At 37.0% G+C, this 27,746-nt stretch overlaps 1 pseudogene; it reads right to left on the reverse strand.

Moving 5' to 3' along the window:
- Positions 1-14,112: 14,112 nt before the first annotated feature.
- On the reverse strand, positions 14,113-26,971 carry LOC116898442 (annotated as a pseudogene).
- Between the last annotated feature and the right edge of the window lie 775 nt (positions 26,972-27,746).

Raw genomic sequence — 27,746 nt, forward strand, 5'->3', positions numbered from 1 at the left:
TAGTTTTACAACCTTTGGCTATCTGCTTTGAGTAATAGAATGCCTGCTTACTATGTCAGAAGCACTTATGTCCTGACACTAAAAACTGGCAGAGATGTCATTGCAGTTTTGACTATCAGATAGGATTTAATACCATTGTTGTTAAAAGAGCTTAGTAATTAATATAAATTCAGAAATTCTTATAGCATCATCATTAAGGATTAAGAAATCATCTACTTGTCTATATAGTACCAGTATAAGACAGTAAATTTTCATAGTTTTTCAGAGATCTGCTAAAAAGGTGGGGCTAATATCTCGTGTCATTATATATGTTTAATCATAACAGGAGAAGCATATTAATAGAAGGAATCTTTCGTAACATCAATTTTTCCTGGGCCTACCTATGAAGCTCTGTTGTAAATTTGTAATCCAAAGCAGACCCATCTCAGGAAGATCACCTACAGAGTATTCGCTTCTCACTAAGGCTCCTGAGAGTTTTGCGGTTCCCACTTTTCAGATAAGTGGTTTGTGTGGCAAGTTGACATAACTCTAGCCAGCACAGCTATCCACTGGCAAACAGAAGTCTTTTATTCAAAGTTTAATTAATCACTTAGCTTCTGGACAAGATATTAAAAATCACACAGCAATTCTTTCTGTCTTGTATTAATACTGTATATGTAGGTTAGACAATGGCTACGAAAAGGTTAAAGATATAAGAAGTTCAAAGAAGCTGTTGCCTCTAGCTATGTCTGACATTTAACATAGGTAACAAATAGTGTCACCGTGATATTTAGATTAGGTATTATTTAATTTAGCTGTTCCAGTGAACAGCCAAGTCACAAGGACAAAGCTTGAATCTGGCCTCAGGATTGCATCAGCTTCAGGGACAAGGCCTAAGACTTAGCAGCAGTGGTAAGGAGACTTGGGATTTGTGCAGAAAGGGAAGTACTTGGGAAAATAACAAAACAATCAGAATTAACACTAGTGAGTATCAAAACACAGAGTGCACTCCCTTGCATATCTGGAAGCTCTCTATCTGTTGGTGTGATCTTGAATATACTAGATATTAAGAAGCAAGATTGATGGGGCCAAGGACTTGAGTGTAACATGTTCTTTCCTTAAAGGATACAGGAAAGGTTTTAAACAGTGCTTGCTCTGGTTGGTCTGGTGCAATAATAATTTCTCAGTCTTAGTTTCACTCAATAGTTTCATATACTATCAATCTATATCGATATATCTATTTTATGCTATATATAAAACATTTGCATTTGTTGTGTTCATGTATAGGGCAGTATTCATTTTAATTTTTTCTTTGTATTTAAACTCGTGATAAACTGAAGAATTTTTAATGAGGTCAGAAAGAAGACAAGGGTATCCACTTTCTTCTCTACTGTTCCTTATAGGTATTGAAGTCATAGAAGTGTAATGCAAAAAAAAATAAAGGGCATATAAATAAGACGAGAAGAAATCATAAAATATTTATTTGTAGATATGATTCTCTAGAAAAGAGACCATAAAGACTCTACATGGGATTCTCAAAGCAGAGAAATATATTCACCAAGTTGGTAGACTACAACACTCACCCCCCACCCCCCTACCTCTAATAAGAAGCTATCCCATATACTTAGGCAAATAATCAAGAAAACATTCCCATTCCATCTATCCACAAAACAATAGGAAATAAACCTAACCAAGAAAATGAAAGTCAACTACTGTATATATATATAATATAGGAAAACCTATAGACAGTTCAAATGGAATTTGAAGAAAGCACAAGAACATCTTCTTTTCATTTTTCATTCTTAAGGAATGGAAAAATTATTTTTTGTAGCCAATGGAATACACAAATTCATTACAAATGAAATCAAAATACCAGCTAATCTTCACCTGACCAAAAAAAAAAAAAAAAAACTGCCTCAGAATTTATCTGGAATCATAAAAGACCAAGGACAACCAAAGTAACCATGAATAATATCCACATAACAGGAGGTATAACTCTCCATACCACATTGTAAGGCATACCACAGAACCATAGCATGGTACTGCTGCAAAAATACACTTATATATCAATAAAATTAAATTGTGTATTGGGATATAATTCCACACAACTACAGGTACCTGAGTTTTAACACAATAATCAAAAGTATGCATTCAAATGAACACAGCATTTTTAACAAATGATGTTGTGCTCCAGACAGTTTTGGGGTTCCCTCTTTTCCGATAACTCTGGTTTGTGTGGCAAGATGACATAAGGGTAGCCAGCACATGCAGCCACTGGGAAACAGAAGTTTTTTATTCTAAGGTTAATTACTAACCTAGCTTCTGGACAAGACACTACAAATCACATAGCAATTCTTTCCGCCTTGTATTCACTGAAAATGGAATTTGAATAAAGCATAAGAAGATGCAAAAATTTCTCATTGACGTCAACTACAAATGGCTGAAACTAAGTGTTTATCATTCACTTTGTATAAAACTCAACCCCAAATTATTTTGATCATTTGACTTCCACTGAGATCTGATATCCTTAAATTGCTATAAACAAGAAGTAGAGTGCTTTCTTCAACTGAGAAAGGTATGATCTCTTGGAATAAGACATGAATAGCACAGGGATATGAGGACAAAAATCTTTTCTAGCTTTTTGACTAACAGGATTAGTGTCTAGAATATTGGAAGACTTCAAGAAACAAAACATCAATAGCAAATAAGCACAGTTAAAAAGTAAATTATGAAAGAAAATGGTATAATTATTAGAAATACAAATAGTGAGCTCCCTGCTCCCAAACACCACAGAAGAGAGAGCTGATTTCCCAGACCTGTGGGCACTCTTGAGACTGCAGGGCAGGAGAGACTGCCAGTACTGTCCACCTTTGCCCATATCCCTGGTCCAAGAGGAAACTGTATAGGGCCGCTAGGAACAGGAAGATAGGGGCACTCAAGCTACAGGAGACCTGCGGTCCAGACTGCACCCGGATCTGAAGGGACCCGTCAAACAGCTCCCTGCACCCAAATCCCATGGGAGGGAGAGCTAGACCTTCAAAGGGGCAGACATGCTTGGGAAGCCAGAGGAGACTACTCTCTGCCCACATTTCTGACTCTAGAGGAAAACAGCTAGTGCCATCTTGGCCCCCTGTGCACAGGGACTCCGGGGAAGGAGGGGCAGGCCCTTCTGGTTACTGCCCTCACAGAGAGCTGGAATCCACCCTCAAGGAGCGACTTCAGGCCTGAGACCAGAGGTAAGACCAACTTTTCTGCTCTAAGTGACCTGCCTGGTGGACTCAGAACACATGTCCACAGGAAAATCTGAAAGACAATAGATAGGAATGACTACACGCCTGAAAGCAGAACACTCTGTTCCCATAACTGACTGAAAGAAAACAGGAAAAGAGGTCTTTAGCACTCCTGATACACAGGCCTATAGGATAGTCAAGCCACTGTCAGAAATAGCACAACAATGTAACACCAGAGACGACCTGACGGTGAGAGGCAAGCACAGGAACCCAAGCAACAGAAACCACGACTACATGGCATCATCGGAGCCCAATTCTCCACCAAAGCGATTGCTGAATATCCAAACACACCAGGAAAGCAAGATCTAGATTCAAAACTACATTTGATCATGATGATGTTGGATTTTAAAAAAAACATAAAGAACTCCCTTAGAGAAATGCAGGAAAGCACAAATAAACAAGCAGAAGCCCTTAGAGAGGAAACACAAAAATCTCTGAAAGCATTCCAGGAAAAGACAATCAAACTGGAGAAGGGATTGAAAATGGAAATAGAAACAATAAAGAAAGCACAAAGGGAGACAACCCTGGATATAGAAAACCAAAGGAAGAGACAAGGAGCTGTAGATACAAGCATCACCAACAGAATACAAGGGATAGAAAAGAGAATCTCAGGAGGAGAAGATTATATAGAAATCATCAACACAAGTCTCAAAGATAATATAAAACGGAAAAAGCTACTGGTCCAAAACATACAGGAAATCCAGGACAAAATGAGGAGATCAAACCTAAGGATAATAGGTATAGAAGAAGAGTGAAGACTCCCAACTCGAAGGACCAGTAAATAACTTCAACAAAATCATAGAAGAAAACTTCCCTAACCTAAAGAAAGAGATGCCTATAAACATACAAGAAGCCTACAGAACTCCAAATAGATTGGACCAGAAAAGAAACTCTTCCCATCACATAATAGTCAAAACACCAAATGCACAAAACAAAGAAAGAATATTAAAAGCAGTAAGGGGAAAAGGTTAAGTAACCTATAAAGGCTATCAGACCTATCAGAATTACATCAGACTTCTCACCAGAGACAATGAAAGCCAGAAGATCCTGGACAGATGTCATACAGACCCTAAGAGAACACAAATGCCATCCCAGGTTACTGTATCCTGCAAAACTCACAATTAATATAGATGGTGAAACCAAGATATTCCATGACAAAACCAAATTTATAAAATATCTTTCTACAAATCCAGCCCTAGAAAGGATAATAAATGGTAAAGTCCAACACAAGGAGGTAAGCTACACCCTAGAAAAAGCAAGAAACTAATCGTTTTGCAACAAAACAAAGAGAAGAAAAGCTCACAAACATAATCTCACCTCCAAATACGACGATAACAGGAAGAAACAATCACTTTTCCTTAATATCTCTCACCGTCAATGGACTTAATTCCCCAATAAAAAGACACAGATTAACCAACTGGATACGCAATAAGGACCCAGTGTTTTGCTGCCTAAATGAAACACACCTCAGAGACCAAGACGGACACTACCTCAGAGTAAAAGGCTGGAAAGCAACTTTCAAAGCAAATGGTCTGAAGAAGCACACTGAAGTAGCCATTCTAATATCAAATAAAATCAATTTTCAACTAAAAGTCATCAAAAAAGTTTAGGAGGGACACTTCATATTCATCAAAGGAAAAATCCTCCAAGATGAACTCTCAATCCTAAACATCTATGCTCCAAATACAAGGGCACCTATATAAATAAAAGAAACATTACTAAAGCTCAAAGCACACATTGCACCTCACACAATAATAGTAGGAGATTTCAACACCCTACTCTCATCAATGGACAAATCATGGAAACAGAAATTAAACAGAGACATAGACAGACTAAGAGAAGTCATGAACCAAATGGACTTAACAGAAAGTTATAGAACATTGTATCCTAAAACAAAAGGATATACCTTCTTCTCACCACCTCATGGTTCTCCAAAATTGACCATATAATTGGTCATAAAACAGGCCTCAATAGATACAGAAAGATAGAAATAATCCTATGTGTCCTATCAGACCACCACGGCCTAAAGCTGGTCTTCAATAAGAATAAGGGAAGAACACCCACATATACATGGAAGTTGAACAATGCCCTACTCAATGATAACCTGGTCAAGAAAGAAATAAAGAAAGAAATTAAAGACTTCTTAGAATGAAAATGAAGGTACAACATACCCAAACTTATGGGACACAATGAAAGCTGTGCTAAGAGGAAAACTCATAGCTCTGACTGAGTACCTGCAGAAAGAAACAGGAAAGAGCATATGTCAGCAGCTTGACAGCACACCTAAAAGCCCTAGAACAAAAAGAAGCATAGACCCAGGAGGAGTAGAAGACAGGAAATAATCAAACTCAGAGCTGAAATCAACCAACTAGAGACTCTGAGTGCCTCCAAAAGGAACAGGAGAGAGCATACATTAGCAGCTTGACAGCATATCTGAAAGCTCTAGAACAAAAAGAAGTAAATACACCCAAGAGGAGTAGAAGGCAGGAAATAATCAAACTCAGGGCTGAAATCAATGAAATAGAAACAAAAAGGACTATAGAATGAATCAACAAAACCAGGAGCTGGTTCTTTGAAAAAATCAACGAGATTGATAAAGCCTTATATAAGATGATGCCTTATACAGGTGAAGGCAGGTTTAGGATAAAACGAGGCAGGTCATCTGACAAGAAGGAAGGATGGGCAGGAGAAAAGTTTTAGAGAAAAGGAGGAAAGTGGAGCAAAGGAAGAGACTAGAGGGAGAAGCAGCAGAAAACATGGAGGTCGATGTTAAGATTCCTTTTTGCACAGTTACAGGTTGTTATGAATATTCTTAAGGAATGAATGTGCACAGGGCTTTGTATGTCTAGGTGAACAATTATACCTTATAAATAGGATCAGAGGTTATTGTGTTGTGCATTCTTTCATGTAGGGAATTAATTGAATTCAAGAGAGTATGTAGTAGCTAGAAACATGTGTATGTCTGCATAGTGACATCCTGCCTTGGGACCTAGATAGGTAGAGAGATTGTTGCCAAGAGCTCAGAGAGAAGCCATCAGCACTGTGATATGAGATAGAGCAAAGCAGATGAGAGGCTTTGCTGATTGAGATGAAGATATCTAGCAGGTATTTTGGGGCACTGCAGTGTTGGATCTAGTGAGGGGTAAAAGACAGCATTTCTTTTAATTTTACAGCAGCATTCATATCCAGCCTAACCAGAGGGCACAGAAAGAGTATCCAAGTTAATAAAATCAGAAATGAAAAGGGAGACATAACAGCAGAACCTGAGGAAATTCAAAAAATCATCAGATCCTACTGCAAAAGGCTATATTCAACAAAACTGGAAAATCTGGATTAAATGGACAGTTTTCTAGATAAATATCAGGTGCCAAAGTTAAATCAGGGAGGTTAAACCATCTAAAGAATCACATAACTCCTAAACAAATAAAAGCAGATCTTAAAAGTCTCTCAACCAAAAATTGCTCAGGACTAGACGGGTTTAGTGTAGAATTCTATCAGACCTTCTTAGAAGACCTCATACCAATATTGTCCAAACTATTCCACAAAATAGAAACAGACAGAGCACTACCCAATTCCTTCTCTGGAGCCACAATTATGCTTATACCTAAAACAAACAAAGAAAGACAACTTTAGACCAATTTCCCTTATGAATACTGACACAAAAATATTCAATAAAATTCTCACAAACTGAATCCAAGAACACATCAAAACAATCATCCATCAAGATCAAGTAGGGATGATTAAGTTCATCTCAGGGATAGAGGGATGGCTTAATATACGGAAATCCATCAACATAATCCATTATATAAACAAACTCAGAGAAAAAATAAACATGATCATTTCATGAGCTGCCGAGAAAGCATTTGACAAAATTCAATACCCCTTCATGATAAAAGTCCTTGAAAGATCAGGAATTCAAGGCCCATACCTAAACATAGTAAAAGCAATAAACAGCAAACCAGTAGCCAACATTCAATTAATGGAGAAAATCTTGAAGCAATCCGAATAAAAGCAGGGACTAGACAGGCTGCCCACTCTCTCCCTACTTATTCAATATAGTACTTGAAGTCCTAGCCAGAGAAATCAGACAACAAAAGGAGGTCAAAGGGATACAAATTGGAAAGGAAGAAGTCAAAATATCACTATTTGGAGGTGATAAGATAGTATACTTAAGTGACTCCAAAAGATCCACTGGAGAACTACTAACCCTGATAAACAACTTCAGTAAAGTAGCTGGGTATAAAATTAACTCAAACAAACCAGTAGCTTTCTCAAAGGATAAACAGGGTGAGAAAGAAATTAGGGAAATGACACCTTTCACAATAGTACCAAGTAACATAAAATACCTTGGTGTGACTCCAAACAAGCAAGTGAAAGATCCGTATGACAAGGATTTCAAGTCTCTGAAGAAAGAAATTGAAGAAGATCTCAGAAGATGGAAAGACCTGCTCATGAATTGGCAGGATTAATATAGTAAAAATAGCCATTTTGTCAAAAGTGATCTACAGATTCAATGCAATCCCCATCAGGATTCCAACTCAATTCTTCATAGAGTTAGAAAGAACAATTTGGAAATTCATTTGGAATAAAACAGTAAAAACCAGAAGAACGAAAACTATACTCAACAATAAAAAAACTTCTGGGGGAATCACCATCCCTGACCTCAAGCAGTATTACAAAGTAATAGTGATAAAAACTGTATGGTATTGGTACAGAGACAGGCAGGTAGATCAGTGGAGTAGAAGTGCAGACTCAGATATGAACCCACACACTTATAGTCACTTGATTTTTGACAAAGGAGACAAATCCATCCACTGGAAAAAAGATAGCATTTTCAGCAAATGGTGCTGGTTCAACTGGAAGTCAGCATGTAGAAGAATGCAGATCGATCCATGCTTATCACCCTGTACAAAGCTTAAGTCCAAGTGGATCAGGATTTCCACACCAAACCAGATACACTCAAACTAATAGAAGAAAAAGTGGGGAAGAATCTTGAACACATTAGCACTGGGGAAAATTTCCTTAACCAAACACCAATAGCTTATGCTCTAAGATCATTAATGGACTAATGGCACCTAATAAAGCTGCAAAGCTTTTCCAAGGAAAAGGACACTGTCATTAGGACAAAATGACAACCAACAGATTGGGAAAACATCTTTATGAATCCTACATCTGATAGAGGGCTAATATCCAAAATATACAAAGAACTCAAGAAGTTAGACTCCAGAGAGCCAAATAACTTTATTAAAATGGGGCACAGAGCTAAACAAAGAATTCTCAGCTGAGGAATATCGAATGGCTGAGAAGTACCTAAAGAAATGTTCAACAACCTTAGCCATCAGGGAAATGTAAATCAAAACAACGTGAGATTCCACCTCACACCAGTCAGAATGGCTAAGATAAAAAACTCAGGTGACAATAGATGTTGGTGAGGATGTGGAGAAACAAGAACCCTCTTCCATTGTTGCTGGGATTGCAAACTGGTACAACCGCTCTGGAAATCAGTCTGGAGTTTCCTCAGAAAATTTGACGTTGCACTATCTGACAACCCAGCTATATCTCTCCTGGGCATATAACCAAATATGCTCCAACATAAAACAAAGACAAATCTTCCACTATGTTCTTAGCAGTCTTATTTATAATAGCCAGAATGTGGAAAGAACTGAGTTGCCCTTCAACAGAGGAATGGATACAGAAAATATGGTACATTTACACAATGGATTATACTAAGCTATGAAAAACAAAAACTTTATGAAATTCATAGGCAAATGGATTGAAACAGAACATATCATCCTGAGTGACGTAACCCAATCCCAGAAAAACACACATGGTGTGCACTCACTGAGAAGTGGATATTAGCCCAAAAGCTTGAATTACTCAAGATACAATCCACAGACCAAATGACGCTCAAGAAAAATGACCCAAAGTGTGGATGCTTTACTTCTTAAATAGGGGGGCAAAAATATTCATAGGAGGGGATGTAGAGGAAAAGTTTGGAGCAGAGACTTAAGGAATGGCCATTCAGAGCCTGCCCCACTAAGGTATACAGGATATATATATATATATATATATATATATATATCCATCCATCAAAATTAGATAAGATTGATGAAGCTAAGAAGTGCATGCTGACAGGACCCAGATATAATTGTCTCCTGAGGGGCACAGCCAGAGCTTGTCAAATTCATAGGTGAATGCTAGCAGCAAACCATTGAACTGAGAATAGAATTCCTGTTGGAGGAATTAGAGAAAGGATTGACAGAGCTCAAGGAGCTTGCAACCCCATAAGAACAATGTCAACTAACCTGAGATAGACTGACCCATGGCTCCAACTGCATATGTAGCAGAGGATGGCCTTGTTGGGCACCAATGGAAGGAGAAGCCCTTGATCCTGCCAAGACTGGACACCCCCAGCATAGGGGAATGTCGGTGTGGGGGTTGGGAATGGGGTGGTTGGTGAGGTGAACACCCTTATAAATGAAGGGGAGGGGGATGGTATAGGGGCCTTATGGATTTGAAACCAGGAAAGGGAATTACATTTTAAACGTAAATAAAAAGTATCCAATAGAAAAATAGAAATATCCAATGATTTATTTATTTTTAATTTTGTGCTCATAGAACCCAAAATAATGTATTACAATTGACTATTTCATGGGTATGCTTGTCTTTTGTTTTATGTTCTAGTAATAGGGAACAAACAGACCATGAAACTTACAAATTCATGTTAGGAAGAATACACATGGTAGGCAACTTATTTAAGCCAAGGTTGCCATATACATAGAATTCTGTGTATATAGTTAAACTCTAAAGAGAAAGATAATTTTTTCAAAGTTCAAAAGTATCTAAGAGAAGGTAGTATTAATTTTCAAACTTATATAGTATCCTGCTTTGTATACAAAAATTACAAAAAGATGTGGTTTTGATTGGGTTTCAATGGAAGGAACATTTATGAGGAGGGCAGAAATTTTAAAAAGTATGGATAATTATTTATATATAATATCTTAAGAGTTCCCGTTGAGGGCTGACTGGAAGGCCACCAAGGTCTAGCTTGTGATGGAGAAGTGGGAAAGATAGAAAGACAGAGCAGAGAGTGAGCTAGGGAGAGAGCTTGACCTGAACATGTGATCTGGTGACAGGTGACAGAGAAACTGAGATCTACATCCTGTCATTGCTTAGGTGGGTCAGAAGGACCGGTCCATGGAACGGGTCTGGAGGATGGTGTAGAGCAGTGTGGATCTCATGTAGACAACAACTCAGTCCCTGAACCTGCTACTCAGCTTTGGGTTTCCCCTTGGATCTGGACAAAGAGGAAAAGTTCTCTTTCTGGTTTGCACCACCTCAAAGGACCACTGTGTGACAAGATCCCTCGAGTCCACATTTTTGTCAGTGGCCCGTGCTTCTTCCCTAGACCTCAGTGAGTCCTGAGATTCATAAGGATGTCTGCCGTCTGTCCAGCTGCCTGATATGGCAATGATGTCTCAGGCTTTCCCGTCTTGTGGAGCTGTGCTGATTTAGTGGCACATGTAACCACCTGAGACCCTGTTGAGTCTGTTGGGCTGTGCAGCCTCTGTGTGCCAAGATTGACTTAGTGGTCCTGATATGAACAAGCACCATATTGATGTCTGCGGTCTGTCTTACCACCAAAGCCCATGTGTTTGCCCATGGTCAGGGAAGGGCTGCTGCCTACAGGCATCCTCTGAAGGATACCAAAAGAAAATAGTAAATATCAATGAAACCACAAAACCCTATATCTACCATCTGTGAGGATACAAATTATGCAGGTACAAGGGTGACTCTAACCATATGGAAGACGTTTGCTTTGACTTAACGTCCACTCCATGATATCCATACTTGATACTGCTTGGGTGACCTGGACCCAGAATATAGATGGCATAGAGACCTTATCTTACTTGTCTAAAAGATGGAAGCAAAAAAGCTAAAACAACCAATGACCCAAAGAAACAAACAGAAACACCCAACACTAAAATCACTATTAATAAAAATCTGCTACAATTACACATTTGAGTCTTATTCTGCCATCACCAGAGAGGTTTCCTCCTGTATTAGATGGGAATAAATCCAGAGATACATAGCGAGATATTATGCAGAGTGAGAGATTCCTTGGAAGGCATAGCTCAAAACATGATGTCTCCATCACATACTCTCCTTGGAACTCAGTGAACTCCTTAGAGGAAAAGAAAGAATAAGTGATGGAGAGTAGAAGGGACAGAGGACATCAGGAAAACAAAGTCTTCTATAATAACTAATCAAGGCTCAGATGAACTTATAGAGAATGAAGCACCAAGCACAGGATATAGGTGTAGACATCTCTGTAGCAGGTCCTCCGCATATACACTAGAGAATTCTGTAAAGTACCTTCACAGCATTTCTGAATATGTAGATGATGATGTCTCTCATTCTTGAGCTTTCTCTTGTGGCTCTTTTATTATTCTGTTGGATTGGATTTTCGAACTTCAAATAGGATTGTTTTCCTTTTCTCTTATTACATTTTACTTTGTTAAAATCTTAAGAAATTCAGAAATATGTTTTGTTATATTTGCCTTTATTTTAATGCATTTTATATTTTGTTATTTACTGAGATTACAACACTTCTGATCTTTCGTTTCCTTTATTTTAATTTTGTTCCCTGTGTCTTTTGAGAATTCCATGCATGAGAATAATGCATTTTAGGTGATCATAAACTTCCTACCCTCATCTATTTCCTCTTATCTTGTCGCTATCCTCCCACTTTCCCTACATTCACGTACTTGTGTGAGAAGCTAAAGAGAAGTAAGATGGCAGTTATATGACATGTAATATAAACTGACGCAAAACATGTAAAAATCAACCTCCGGGATTTCCATTACAAAATATTATCTGTTGTCAGATGGAGTAAATAAAAAAGAAATGACATGATAAAAATATTGTCTTTGAGCCAGTTATGATATCATTCCCTGACAATTTTATTACTTTAGAAGCTAAAAGTGGAGAGTTGCTAAGAGCTCAGGTTTAGTCTGAGCTACATAAAAAGATTTCATCTAAAATAACCTGGAACATAATAGTTGAACAAAATGTAATATTTGTTTTAAAAAACACCTCACAGCCTTAAAAATACCAAACAAACAATGTTCATATAGGAAAGGTATTTTTGGATATATTAACATCACCTAGTAACAACATGTATGTCTATATACAATGTCTTTCATAATTATACTAATGATAAATTTCAGATTATATTTGAATACATTTCAGTTAAAGGCAACAATTAAGAGTTGAGATTGGCATAAATATATGTAGCAACATTTCTTATACTATGTGGCATGGTTTCTGTCCTATTGCCTATTAGTATAGTTTGTTTTTATTCTTGAGTGTAATTGTTAATTTATCTACTCTTTTATATTAAATAATTATTAGTCTAATACTAGAAAATGAAGATGATAAAATTTAAAAGAACAGGCCCCGTGTTTCCCTTAAATTTATATTTGAGTATTTTCTTAAATTTGTAAAGAATATTCAAGATAACCTGGTGGCCCTGCTGGAAATCCTCAAGCTAATATGTGCTCCTGTTAAAAACAAGGATGCAGGAACACAGTAATATATGATAAAGATTGAAAGGTGAATGTGAAAAGATGACAAATTGAAATGACTCATTACTTTGATATGAACAGAAAATATTTAGATTGGCATGTCCTCTCCTAGGAGCCCAGGAAGTCCACTAAAGTTGCCCTTTCTTCCCCATGAATTGGCAACTTTTCTCTAGGATCCTGAAAGGTCAAGTGTAGTCTCAGCTTTATGTTCTTTGTGTTTAATAATGAATCACAAACTTCAGCCATCTTTCTGTTGTTTTTAGTACACATTCTACCTAGTCCCTGAAATCCCTTGTTAATATCAAGTGAAAATTCAAAAGGATTTTAATTTTTGAGATTAATACTCCTTTTATGGCATATTAAAGTGATTGGATACTTTCATTTGGTTTTTATCTTGTCGTTTTTTTCATTTTGTCATAGTTTCATGCAGAACTCTAACATTTAATGACTGTGTGTAACTGTATGTATGGATATTGCGTTTGTGTGTGGTTTGGTGTGTGTATGTGTGTTTATGTGTCTGTGTTTATATGTGGATATATGTGTGTATGTGGTGTGCTTGGTGTAGTGTGTGTTTTGTGTATGATGGTCTGTATTTGTATATCTATCCTAGAATTTCCACCTATCTACTTTTTTAAAAAGGGGAATTACATAGATTTTAATATGAATACTTTAGGTGTATATAAAATTTTGTACTATAATCATTCTATTTGCTCCTTTCCACCAATAAATGGTCCTACTTCACCATCAGTATTCTTCACCAAATTCTAAACTTGGTGTAATCCAATTCACCTACTGTGGTCTAAAACCCTTATCTTTTTAAATAGAATTCATTTCCAGGGTCAAGCAATCTGGTTTTTGATATGTGTGTTAATTGCTTCCACTGGTCAAGTATCAAAAACCAAATTTTCCTTGCCTTTAAAGACCCTTAATTTCTCCCTTTGTTTTCTTTTTCCTGTGTCACTGCCTCAACTCTTTTCATATTTCCATAGTTTTTTATGTTACAGAATGCAACATAGTATAACAATTATTATGTGTTTGAACAAACAGATCCGAGAAAGTTAAGAATACCCAGTAGAAAGAATGTACATGCTAGACATTAGACATTTATCTAAGACAAGGTTGCTATACAATTAAGCTTGAACTAAATAGAGAAATAAAATAGTTCAAAATTAAAAAGTGATTTTCTAGAGAGAAGATAATAATAATTTTCTATTTACATACTTTTTTGTTTTGTATATGTGATTCTTCTTTTTTTGTTTGAAAGGTCAAGATTTTATTGTCTTCATAACAAAATCAGCTTAGAACTGGATCACTTGGCCCTTTCTCTTCTTGTCACCTCCTAGTTCAAAATGCTTGCATCTCTTAATAGCCAGTATCCTCTTAAATCTGTAGTTCGGCTCAACACACTCCAGTCTCAGCACAATCTTCTTTGCAGTTTTAGCATTTAGGAAATGGGCTTAGTCTGCCTGCCATAGCCACTCTGTTTACTGTCATAATGCTGCTTTCCTGGGACATACTTAGAATCTTTGCCCTTCTTGTACTGTGTCACCTTGTGGGATTGGTGTTTCCCACATTTCTTGCAGAATGTCCGGCAGGTCTTAGGAACGTTCACATGTTTGCAGGAGTGCTATCAGCTCAGAAAGAAAGAGGATAGAGTAGCAATAGAAGTTTATATCATGAGATTCTTCTAAAGACATGTGTTTTCAATTGAGTTTCTGTGGCTCTTTTATTAGGATAGCAGAATTTTTAAATCACATTTTCCCAGACATAGCAACATTAGTATTTAAAGAATGGTTGGAAGTACCCCAAGGTCAACTACAAATAACAAATGTGATGGAGAGGTAGGTAAGATAGAAAAACAGAACAGGGAGTGAGATAGGGAAAGAGGTTCAACTGGAGACTTGGAGAAAAGTGATACAAAGACTGAGGTCCCTTTTGAGGACCCATCTGTGCCCAGAGCTGGTGCTGTTCCATAGCTCTTGATCCAAAACCTGCTGGCACAGAGCTGATCTGACAGGAGCACTCACTCCAAAGATCACAGGGTCAGAGGCTCAGTGGCTCAGAGGCTCAGAGGCTCAGAGGCTCCCAGGCCCACAGTCAGGACAAGCTCCAGTCAGAGACAGGAAGACCAACTGACTTCAGAGAAAACCAGATGGCATGAAAAAAGGACATGAACCTAAGCAATAGAAACCATGACTACTTAGCATTATCAGAACCCAGTTCTCCCAACACAGCAAATAGTGGATATCCCAACATACAAGAAAAGCAAGATTTGGATTTAATATAATACTTCATGATGGTGATAGAAGTATTTAAGAAGGACATAAATAATGCCCTTAAAGAAATACAGGGCAATAACGGTAAACAAGAAGAAGCCCTTGAAGAGGAAACACAAAAGTCATTTAACGAATTAAAGGAAAATACAACCAAACAGATAAAAGAATTAAACAAAACCATCTAGGATCTAAAAATGGAGACAGAGAAACATTAAGAAATCACAAAGGACAACAACACTGGAGGTAGACAATCTAGGAAAGAGATCAGGCATCATGGACACAAGCATTACCAACATAATACAAGAGATAGAAGAGAGAATATCAGGGGCAGAAGACACCATAGAAACCATTGACACAATAGTCAAAGAAAATGCAAAAAGCTCCTAACCCAAAACCTGCAGGAATTCCAGGACACAAGGAGAAGACAAAACCTAAGAATGATGGGTATAGAAGAGAGCAAAGTTTCTCAACTTTAAGGGCCAGTAAACATCTTCAACAAAATTATAGAAGAAAACTCCCCTAACCTAAAGAAAGAGATGCTCATAAACATACAAGAAACCTGCAGAACTCCAAATAGATGGGACCAGAAAAGAAATTGCTCCAGTCATATAATAGTCAAAACAACAAATACACAAAAGCAACAAAGAATATTAAAAGCAGTAAGAGAAAATGTCAAGTAACATATAAATGCAGACCTATCAGAATTAAACCAGACTTTTCAACAGAGACTATGAAAGCCAGAGAATCCTGGGCAGATGTCATACAGACCCCCAGAGAACACAAATGCCAGCCCAGGCTACTATATCCAGTAAAACTCTCAATGACCATAGATGGAGGAACCAAGATATTTCATGAAAAAAACAAATTTGCACACAATCTTTCCACAAATCCAGCCCTATGAAGAATAATAGATGGAAAACTCCAACACACACACACACACACACACACACACACACACACACACACACACACTACCCCCCAGAAAAAGCAAGAAAGTAATCTATTTGCAATGAACCCAAAAGAAGAGAGCCAAACAAACATAATTCAACCTCTAACAACAAAAATAGCAGGAAGCAACAATCACTATTCCTTAATAGGTCTTAAAAAATCAATGGACTCATTTCCCCAATAAAAAGACATAGACAAACAGACTGGATATGTAAAGAAGATTCAGCAATTTACTACATACAGGAAACACACATCAGTGAGAAAGACAGACACTACCTCAGAGTAAAAGTCTGGAAAAATTTTTCCAAGTAAATGGTCCCAAGAAACAATCAGGAATAGCCATTCTAATATCAAATAAAATCAACTTTCAAACAAAATTTATCAAAAAAGATAAGGAAGGACACTTCATATTCCTCAAGGAAAAATTTACCAAGATGAACTCTCAATTCTGAACACATATGCTCCATGAGACAGGGCATCCACATTCATAAAATAAACTTTACAGAAGCTCAAAGCATACACTGCATCTCAAACAATGATAGTAGCAGACATCAACAAACAACTCTTCTCAATGGACAGATCATGGAAACAGAAATGGAGACACAGTGAAACTAACAGAAGTTATGAACCAAATGGATTTAATAGACAGCTATAGAACATTTCATCCTAAAACAAAAGAATATGCCTTCTCAGCACCTCATGGAACCTTCTCAAAAATTGACCATATAATTGATCACAAAATGGGCCTCAATAGATTCAAGGAGATTGAAATAATCCCATTCATTTTCTCAGATCACCATGGACTAAGGCTGGTGTTCAATCACAGGAAAAACAAGAGAAAGCCTACGTACACATGGAAGCTTAACAATGTTCTCCTCAATGACAACTTGGTCAAGGAAGAAATAAAAGAAGAAAAAAGAGTGTTTAGAATTTAATGAAAACGGAGGCAGAACACATCCAAACTTATGGGACACAAGGAAAGCAGTGCTAAGAGGAAAATTCATGGCTCTCAGTGTCTCCAAAAAAGAATTTGGTGAGAGCATCCACTAACTGCTTGAGAGCATACCTGAAAGTTCTATAGCAAAAAGAAACAAATTCACCTAAGCGGAGGAGCAGCAGGAAACAATCAAACTCAAGATTAAATCGACCAAGTACAAGCAAAAATGACTATACAAAGATTCAACAAAACCAGCAGCTGGTTCTTTGACAAAATCAACAAAATAGATAAACCCTTGGCCAGCCTAACTGGAAGGCAGAGACACAGTATTCAAATTAACAAAATCAAAAATGAAAAGGAGACATAACAACAGAAACTGAGGAAATTCAAAAAATTATCAGAACCTACTACAAAAGCCTATATTCAACAAAACCAGAAGATCTGGAGGAAATGGACAGTTTTCTAGATAGATACCAGGTAACAAAGTTAAATCAGGATCAGGTAAACCATCTAAAGAGTCCCATAACTCCTAAAGAAATAGAAGCAGTTATTAAAACTCTCCCAAACAAACAAACAAACAAACAAACAAACAAAAAGCCAAGGAGCAGATGGGTTTAGAGCAGAATTCTATCAGACCTTTAAGAAGACCTAATACCAATACTCTTCAAAATATTCCAGAAAATATAAAACAGAAGGAACACTATCCAATTCTTTTTTTTTGAAACCACAATTAAGCTTATATGTAAACCACACAGAGACCCTAAACTTCAGACCAATTTCCCTCATGAATATTGATGGAAAAATACTCAATAAAATTTGCAAACGGAATCTAAGAACACATCAAAACAATCATTCATCATGATCAGGCAGCTTCATCCCAGGGATGCAAGAATGGTTCAATAAAAGGAAATCCATCAACATAATCCACTATATAACCAAACTCAAAAACAAAAACAAAAACAAACAAACAAACAAACAAATGATCATCTCACTAAATGCTGAGAAAACATTTGAAAAAATTATACATCCCTTTATGATGAAAGTTTGGAAGAATCAGAAATTCAAGGGCCATACCTAAACATAGTAAATGCAATATACAGCAAATTAGTAGCCAATCTCAAACTAAATGGAGAGAAACGAGCAATTCCACTAAAATCAGGGACTAGACAAGGCTACCCACTCTCTCTTTACCTTTTCAATATAGTACTTGAAGTTCTGCCAGATCAATTAGATAACAAAAGGAGGTCAAAGTGATACAAATTGGAAAGCTAGAAGTTAAAATATCACTATTTGCAGGTGATATGATAGAATGTTTAAGTGACCCCAAAAATTCCCTCAGAGAACTCCTAAATGTGATAAACAACTTCAGCAAAAGAGCCGGATATAAAATTATCTCAAAGAAATCAGTAGCTTCCTCTTCTCAAACGATAACCAGGCTGAGAAAGAAGTTAGAGAAATTACACCCTTCACAATGGCCACAAAAAAATATAAAACACCTTGGTGTGATTCTAACCAAGCAAGTGAAATATCTGTATGACAAGAACTTCAAGTCTCTGAAGAAAGAAACTGAAGAAGATCTCAGAAGATAGAAAGATTTTCCATGCTTATGGATTGACAGGATTAATATAGTAAAAATGACCATGTTGCCAAAAGCAATCTACAGATTCAATGCAATTCCTATCAAAATTCCAACTCAATTCTTCATAGAATTAGAGCAACTTTCTAATTCATTCGGAAAAGCAAAAATCCCAGGATAGTCAAAACTATTTTCAACAGTAAAAGACCTTCTGGAGTATCACTATCCCTGTCCTCAAGCTTTATTACAGAGCAACCATGATAAAAACTAGGTGGTATTGGTGTAGACACAGGCAAGCAGATCAATGGAATATAATTGAAGACCCAGAAATGAGTCCACATACATATGTTCACCTGATATTTGACAAAGGAACTAAAACTATCCACTGGGAAAAAGGGAACATTTTCAACAAATGCTACTGGTTCAACTGGAGGACAGCATATTGAAGAATGAAAATCAACCCTTATTTATCACCCTGTACAAAGCTTAAGTCCAAGTGGATCAGAGACCTCCACATTAAACCAGACACTGAAAATAATAGAAGAGAAAGTGGGGAAGAGCCTCAAACACAAAGACACTGGGGAATATTTCCTGAACAGAACACCATTGTCTTATATTCTAAGATCAATAATCCACAAATGGGACCTCATAAAATTGCAGTTTCTGTAAGGCAAAGGACACTGTCAATAGGACAAAACAGCAGCCAACCCATTGAAAAAGATCTTAATCAATCCTACATCTGAGGGAGGGCTAATATCTATTATATACAAAGACCTCAAGAAGTTAGACTCCAAAGAATCAAAAATCTTGTTAAAAATGAAGTATGAAGATAAACAAAGATTTCTCATTTGAGAAATATTGAACGGCTGAGAAGGACCTAAAAAATGTTCGTCATCCTTAGTCATCAGGGGAATGCAAATTAAAACAACTCTGAGATTCCACCTCACATCAGTCAGAATGGCTAAGATCAAAATCTCAGGTGACAGCAGATGCCAGCAAGGATGTGGAGAAAGAGGAACACTCCTTCACTGTTGGTGGGATTGCAGACTGGTACAACCTCTCTGGAAATCAGTCTGGAGGTTCCTCAGAAAATTGGACATAGTACTACCTGAGGACCCAGCTATCCCACTCCTGGGCATTTATCCAACAGATGCTCGAGCGTATGCAAGGATACATCTGCCACTATGTTTGTAGCAGTCTTATTTATGTATCCAGAAGCTGAAAAGGAACTAGATGTCCTTCCACAGAGGAATGGATACAGAAAATGTGGTACAGTTAAGTAATGGATTACTCCTTGGCTATTAGAAACAATGATTACATGAAATTCTTAGTCAAATGGATGGAAATAGGAAATATCATCCTGAGTAAGGTATCCCAGTCACAAAAGAACCACATGGTATGCACTCACTGATAAGTGTATATTAACCCACAAGCTTGGTATAACTAAGAAAAAAATTCACAGATCATATGAAGCCCAAAAAGAAAGTAGACCATTATTACCATGGACCACTCAGATGGAGGACTCCACGGAAAATCAGGGCTCTGGTACTCAGGAAGGCACAGGTTTGGCAAAATGACAGATAGACACTCAGGGTGCTTTGAATCTGCTGCAATTTTACTGAAATCTGCTTTGTGGTTATATATAATGCTTGAACAGGATCTAATTTTTTGGCCCCTTGCCGGGGTACACTCAAACAATAACCAAGAAAAAGTTTAACAGTTTACATGAAGTACAGAACAGAAAGCAAGACAGGAAATAAATTTCCCTGAGAATCGGACTGGTGCCAGGTGGTTGTCATAAACCTCATTTACCTCCATCTCTAAATATCATCTCTCAGATAACAACAGGACTGCCAGCTGTCTGGAATCTTTAGTCGTTTATTCTCTCTTAGCCAAAATTTATGCAATTGTCTTTTTAAAGATAGGAAAGCAAGGGGATGTGATCTGGTCAATCGTTCTATAAAATTTAAAGAATAATATAATAATATAACACTCTCTGTCCATCAATATTGACCCATCTATCGTCTTCTTCATCATATGTCTCTGTGTTGGGCAATTACTCCGCAGTAGTCCTGTATCTACTCATGCTGTTTTTACCTAAAGGAGGGGCCCACCACCTTCCTCTAATAAAATAATGTTTTTTTCCATGTAACTACTATATTTTTAATTCATTTCCATAACACTCTAGGGAGCCTTATTTATTTATCTCTGCCTTGACCCAGTAGTCACTCAATAGAGATTTGTTCAGTTTCCAATACTTTGTAGGCTTTCTATTGTTTCTGATTTTGAAATATAGCTTTATTTTTTAGTGGACATATAGAAAATAGGGGTTATCTTAAACTTTCTTGTACCTGTTGATGCTTGCTTTGTGACTAAGTAAGTGGTCAATTTTGCAGAAGCTGCCATGAAGTTCTGAGAAGATATTTTGTTGTTGTTTTGGTAAAATGATCTGTAAATATTTGTTAGGTCAATTTGGTTCACAATGTTTGTTAGATCCAGTACTGAGCTGTATAATTTTTGTCTAGATAACCTTTTTATTGGTGAGAGTGTGATAATGAAGTCTCACACTATCAATGTATGGGGTTTCAAGAGTGATTTAAGATTTAGTAGTGTTTCTTTTATAAACAATTGTGTCCCTATGCAGGGGAATATAGGAGGGGGCAATAAGGAGGAATACTTGTATGGGGGAGGTGAGGGAAGTGAATGGGGGCTTATGGACAGGAAACCGGAAAGGGGAATAATGTTTGAAATGTAAATAAAGAAATATATCTAATAAAAAATTTAAAAAAAAGAATTGAAACATCTTCTCAGTTGATTTTTCTATGAGGAGTAAAGATTTCTTTCCCATATCTTTTGATTAACTTTGGTTTAAAGAGTCTTTGGTGAGATATTAGAATATAGCTACCCTCGCTTGTTTCTAAGGTTTATTTTCTTGGAAAATCTTTTCCGTCCCTTCATTCTTTGGTGATGACTAGCTTTGAATTTGAGGTGTGTTTCTTGTATACTCAAGAAAGAGGGATTCCATTTTTTTTAACCTGTGTCATTTTATAGGTAAATCAAGTCTATTGATATTCTGAAATATTAATGATCAATTATTGTTAATCCCTGTAATTTTGTTGTTGTTTGTCATGGTAATTTTACTCTCTCTGTATCTCTGTCTCTGTCTTTCTGGCTCTGGCTCTCTTTCTTTTCTTTGTGTGTGTGTGTGTGTGTGTGTGTGTGTGTGTGTGTGTGTGAGAGAGAGAGAGAGAGAGAGAGAGAGAGAGAGAGAGAGAGAGAGAGAGACAAAGAGAGAAGGTTTTTGTTTCCCTGTTCAGGATTTTGATAATATTAGATTACTGGCTTGTATTTTCATGGGTTGGAGATTTCATTTTTGTACTGTCTGTAGGTCTGGGTGTGTGCATAGACATTGTTCAGGTTTGACTGAACAATGAAATATATTGCCATTTCTGTTAATTATAATTGATAGTTTTGCTGAGTATAGTAGTTTGAACTTACATCTATGATTACATATATTGTTCAAGATCCTTCTTGTTTATAGACTTCATTAAGAAGTCAGGTCTAATACTTATAAGTCTGCCATTGTATGTTACTTAGCCTTCTTCCTTTGCATTTAATATTTTTCTTTGTTCTCTATGTATGATTACTATGCAGTAAAGGGACTTTCTTCTCCGAATCTAGTGTTCTTAACCTGGTACTTTTACAGACATGTCTTTCACTGGGTTAGAAACATTTTCTTCTCTGATTTTGTTAAGAATATTTTCTGAGTGTTTGAGTTGGGATTATTTTCTGATATTCCTAAAATTCATCAGTTGGACTTTTCATGGTATCACAGATTTCCTGTAAATTTTGTGCCAAGGATATCTGAAATTTAACATTTTCTTTGACAGTTGTACTTATTTCTTTTGTGGTTTCTTCAATACCCAAGATTCCCTCTTCTATTTCTTGTACTCTGTGGGTGATATTTGAGTCTGTAGTTCCTGTTCACTTACCTCTATTTTTCTACTTGCAGAATTCTCACAGTTTCTGTTCTTTTTTATTGTTTCTAGTTTCATTTTTTTGTGCCTTGAAAAGTTTTATTTATTTTCTTGAAGTGTTTGTGTATTCTTGGCTTTCTTGGGTTTCTTTAAGATATTTGTTTATTTCCTCTAATTTCGTTTTTCTTTTTCCTTCAATTCTTTGAAGAATTAATTCATTTCCTGTTTAAAGATTTACATCATCTTTATAAAGTTGGGTTTGAGGTCATTTTCTTGTGTTTTAGTGGAGGTGGATAGTTAATGCTTAATGTAGTAGGATGGCTATGCTCTGATGGTGACACATTGTCCTGGGTGTTTTTGATTGTGTTCTTATACTGGCATCTGAGTTTGGAGTAATTATAGGTATAGTTGTTGATTTTGATGAACAGATTTTTTTCTTTTATTTCTTTGTTTTCCTCTGGTCTTCTAGCTGGAGAGTGTTGTGGTTGAGTGGAGGATCTAGGTCCAATCTGGGTGCTAGATGGCTGGCTTGGACTCTGGTAGAGCAGGAAGTTTCTACACAAGATGGTGAATGGAGTTCTGACAACCTTCCTGGCTGCTGGTCTAACTGGAGATCTTCCAGGATTCTGGGTGCTGCTGTGACTTCTGGGTTTTTCAGTGCTGGCTTGGCTCTGGAGACTTAGATGCTAGTAAGACTTCTGGGGGAGCAGAGGTGTGAGCAAGGATAAAGTCCTGAAAAGAGAGGAGTGGCTGGTGAGTTAGGCTGGGAAGATTGTGGGTTACTGTTGAGAATCCACAGCAGGAGGCTTACCAGGGGATCTATGTGCTAGTGTAGCATCTGTTGGAGCATGTGTCTCCAATTAGAGGAGTAAACCAAAATAGCATAACCAATAGAGGGTTTTTTTTTAAAGAGACTTCAGATGTACTGCTAAGTTTCTAGTATGAGATTTTTCCATTTTTTTCATAAAGACACCCAGTGAATTTACCTCATAGCACCACTTCCATTGTGTTCTATTAGTTTGGGTATGTTGTGCATTCATTTTAATTGAAAAATTTTAATATCTTTATTTCTTCATTTCTATCTTGATATATTAGGTATTCAGTAGAGATTGGTCCCATTTCCATGAGATTGTAAGACTTGTGTTGTTTCTATTGTTGAAATCCAGCTTTGACCTGTGTTGATCTGATAAAATGTTGGGGGATATTTTAATTTTCATGCGCCCGTTGAAACTTGCTTTGTGACAGAATACATAGTCAGTTTTGGAGAAGGTTCCATGATATGCTGAGAGAAAGGTATAATCTTTCGTGTTTGGCTAGACTGTGCAATTGATATGTTTTTGATTTTAACATGCTAACTCCAATATTTTTCTATTCAGCTTTTGTCTCTCCCTGTTTCCTGGTGAGAGTGGGATACTGAAATCTCCTAATATTGCTGTGTGATTTTCTATGTAATTTAAGTTTTATTAATGTTTCTTTAACAGCAGCAGGTACCCTTGCAATCCATGCATCTATGTTTAGAATTAAGAAGCCGTCATGGTAGATTTATTTTCCTTTGGTGACTATGAAATGTCCTAATCCTTCTCTGTCAAATAATTTTGGTTAGAAGTCTATTTTGTTAGTGAATAGAATAGGTTCATCACTTGCTTAGAAAATCATTTCCCAACGCTTTATTTACTCTGAGGTAAAGCCTAACATAGGTATCAAAGTGTGTTTCTTATATGTAGCAGGATATTAGAACTTGTTTTTGTACCCATTTTGTTACTCTTTCTTTATTGGTGATTATATCCCTTGATATTGAGAGATATCAATGAAAAATTGTTAATTATTTTTATTTTGTTGTTAGTGGTGGTAGTGATTTTGGAGGTGGTGATGGTGGTGGCAGTGTGTGTGTGTGTGTGTGTGTGTGCGCGCGTGTGTGTGTTTTCTTACCTTTGTTGGGTTTTGTTGGTATAAGATTATTTATTTCCTGTGTTTGTATGGATGTAGTTAACCTCCTTGGTTGGAATTTTCCTTCAAGTGTTTGCTATGGGGCTGGATTTGTGAATAGGTATTTTTTTTTCTTTTTTTCGGAGCTGGGGACTGAACCCAGGGCCTTGCGCTTGCTAGGCAAGCGCTCTACCACTGAACTAAATCCCCAGGTATTTTTAAAGATTTTTTTTCATGGAGTATCTTATTTTTGATATATATGCTGATTGAAACTTTGCTGGATATAATAGTCTGGGCTGGCCTATGTGAAGTCCTAGGGTCTGGAAGATATTTGTTTAGGCCCTTCTGTCTTTTAAAGTGTGGGTTGAATGGTCAAGTATGATACTAGTAGATCTGCCTTTATATGTTTCACGGTCTTTTTCTCCTGCAAGCTTTTACTATTCTTTCTCTGTTCTACATGTTCAGTGTTTTTATTATTATGTGGCAAGGGGACATTTTTACTGGCCCAATAAGTTTCTTCTGTACATTTCTTTGACTTTTAAATGAATGTCCTTCTTTAGCTTAGAAACTTTTTTATTATTTTGTTAAAAATTATTTCTGGGACAATGAGATGGGATTCTTCTCAATCTTCTATTCTTCTTGGTCTTGGGCTTGGGCTTTCATACTGTCACAGATTTCATGGATGTTTGTTTTCTTTTGCTTTTTAGCTCTCTTCAAGGGACTTATATATTTTCTCCAATTTTTATTTCTCTTTTCCTTGATTTCTTTGAGGGATTTAATCATTCTCTCTTTAAGTGGTTCTATCACCTTCATTAAGTAGGTTTTATGGTCATTGCCTTGTGTTTCAGCTTTTGAAAAAATTCAGAGCTTGCTCCAGTAGCATAGCTGGGCTCTAGTGGTGACTGATTCTGACTAGCTGTCTTAGACTTTGTTAACTCTGTCCATTAAAAAGAAATTTATTAGATATATTTCTTTACTTACATTTCAAATGTGATTCCTCTTCCCAGTTTCCTGTCCATAAGCCCCCATTCCCTCCCATCACCCTCCCCCATAAGGGTATTTCCCTTATACCTCCCCCTTATTGCCACCCCATATTGCACTGGGCGTCCAACCTTGGCAGGACCAATGGCTTCCACTTCCATTGGTGCCCCAACAAGGTTATTCTCTGCTACATATGTAGTTGAAGCCCTGGGTCAGTCCATGCATAGTCTTTCAGTAGTGGTTTAGTCCCTGGGAGCTCTGGTTGGTTGGCATTGATGTTTTTATGGGGTTGTACGCTCCTTCACCTCTTTCAATCCTTCCTCTAATTCCCCCCAAGGGGGTCCTGTTCTCAGTTCAGTGGTTTGCTGCTAGCATTGACCTCTGTATTGGACATGCTCTGGATGTGTCTCTCAGGAGAGATCTATATCCAGTCCCTTTCAGAATGCATTTTTTTAGCTTCATCAACCTTATCTAGTTTTGGTGACTGTATACATGAATCACATGTGGGTCAGGCTCTGAATGGATATTTCTTGAGTCGCTGTTCTAAACTTTGCATCCATATCCCCTCCTATGGATATTTTTCCCCTTTTAAGAAGGAGTGGGAATGGTATCTTGGGATCAAGTCTTGGGATAATTGAAGGACTGGGTGCTGAATTCTGAGTTTGGTTTGGTTTGGTTTGGTTTGTTTGTTTGTTTGCTTGTTTTGGGTTTGGGGGGAATTTTGTTCATTTATTTGTGACAGAGACCTTAAAGAATATGAAGAACTGGAATATAAATTTTATAAAAGTGTATAAAAAAGATAATAGGAAAATGGGGCAACTTAAAAGCACACCTCCTAATCCTTCCTAGTCATAACCTCCAACTGGGAACCAAGAATTCAGAAGACAAAGCCTGTGAAGGAAATTATTATTCAAGTCACCACATGATGTAGACAATGATACTTATAACATATAGACAGTTATGCATGTGCATATTTGTTTGATAGAGTTACATTACATGAAGTTATGATGCTCCCAACAAGAGCCATGAACTATCTAAAGAAAATATCAGTTTCAGCCATGAAAAAGTTTTCTTTGGTCTCTTGACTGGAACAATACAGTAGTCTCACAAAACAATATAGGCTTTTATAACTGTGTAGATGAATTTTAGATGTTGAAAAGGTCTGATATTTTTGAAGACATCAGGTTCTTTGTACAGAGAACTTGGAGGAAGTGATCTGAAACCTCTCTGATCACTGGTAGCCTCTCTGATGACTCTAGTATAGGAAAGTGTTGTGCAATTTAAGGAAAACTAATCAGTTGCACTATCCACCTGCATAGCTGATAAAACCCAATAACAATTGTTTCAGGAAGATATACCCAACATTCCAATACTGACATTTTTATATTGACATTAACCAACATAATTGCTTAATTAAGGCTGCCTAAATGACCATAAGATACAGTTAATGAGAGTCAGTTAACATCTAGTAGTATAACTTACCAAACCCATCATGGTTCTAGAGGTCATAGACCCTAGATGGGAACCTAGAACTACCATTATTCCTCTAACATAAAATAGTGGTATTCTAAAAATTATCTTTATACTCACTAATAAGTATGGTATCACCCCTGATCAAAGCTAAAAATTGTTGCAAAAGATGATGAGACAATTACAGAGACCTCAAACTGGTGAAAATGCAGAGAACTATCCACTAGGTGCCTAACCTTAATTGATACATTTTAAAAAAAGAACATCTAATTAAATGTAAGGCTCATGCAAAATGATTACCAGAAAAAGACCTCCACAATGGTACCACAAAATGTCATGTGGGCACAGATTGGTGACATGGCTGCTGAGGGACAATCAATGTCCTCCAATGTAGAGAACCAGCACACATTGTCGACTTTCAAGTGGTCAGCCCTGGACACATGTTCATAGCATCAATGCTAAGTGGACGCAATAAGTTGTTTATGCATTAAGAAGAGGAAATGTTTGGGGAGAGAGGGTGGGCTCAAGGAAAGTTGGTGCAGGAATGATGTAGATGCAGTGCTTATGTGTGAAGTTCCAAAAAAGATAGGGTAAAGAAACAGCAAACAAACAACTTCAATCCAATGCACTCGACAAATACAGCAGAACAAGCCCATACAAAATGCTGCAAATCAAAGTCAAGAACACATTTTAAAAATTAAACATTAGTCTATGATCCAGTTGTTTTCATTTCAAAGAAGTAAGGATGTTTCAGTATGTCAGAGGTAATGGATGTAAGAAAGCTGTGATAGTTAATGTT

The sequence above is a fragment of the Rattus rattus genome, chromosome 4 (genome assembly GCF_011064425.1).
Source record: "Rattus rattus isolate New Zealand chromosome 4, Rrattus_CSIRO_v1, whole genome shotgun sequence".
Classification (NCBI taxonomy): Eukaryota; Metazoa; Chordata; class Mammalia; order Rodentia; family Muridae; genus Rattus; species Rattus rattus.